The following is a 776-nucleotide window of genomic DNA, read 5'->3' as shown; positions in this document are numbered from 1 at the left end:
AGAGTGGCACCTCCAGCAGAGACAGTAACAGGTTAAACATTTGTTTACATTTTCCGTTAAGATGTTCAGGCAGAATGCTGTTTTCTAGGTATAGTCATTTCAGGGTTTAATTTATGTTCTTTTATGCTGCCCCACAGAAACTTATGCAGAAACAGAAATACTGGAAGAGAACAATTCTGCTGTTGACAATACCGAACTATACATTACAGAGGAAACAGACGATGATGTTTTTGTCCACACACCCACAACTCACACGACTGAGGACCTCTTTACCATCATACACAGGTAAAATTTGCAGTTTAACATTCATACTGATTCATTTAGCTATTTCTCTCTGACTAAACTTACTTTGGTATAATTTGGCATAATGAATACAAATGCAGACATGGTCTGGTACTGGATATCATGGACTATGTCTTCTAGTGGAGAGGCCACTGCAATTAGACACTTAATTTTCAATGTCCGAAAAAAATAAAAAATATATTTAAGCCAACGTAGAAATGTGTAAATATACAATGAATGATTAGCCAGCCCTCTTAAACTCTGTCACGTCATTATAATCAAATATATCAAATAGTGTATCATTGGGATATACAGTGTATGTGAGTGGAGGGCCAATGCCCTGCAGAGTTTAGTTCAAATCAGTAACTCTTTAGGTGTCTTTAATTAGGGTTGGAGCAAAACTCTGCAGGGAGTGGCCCTCCAAGTCCATATTTGAACTGTGACACAACATTTGTATTATTCTGCTTTTCCTAGGTCAAAGAGGAAAGTTCTTG

This window comes from Sinocyclocheilus anshuiensis, unplaced genomic scaffold, assembly GCF_001515605.1.
Source record: "Sinocyclocheilus anshuiensis isolate Anshui unplaced genomic scaffold, SAMN03320099.WGS_v1.1 scaffold282, whole genome shotgun sequence".
NCBI classification, from domain to species: domain Eukaryota; kingdom Metazoa; phylum Chordata; class Actinopteri; order Cypriniformes; family Cyprinidae; genus Sinocyclocheilus; species Sinocyclocheilus anshuiensis.
The sequence above is the reverse complement of the archived record's forward strand: the minus strand, read 5'-3'. Positions refer to the sequence as shown.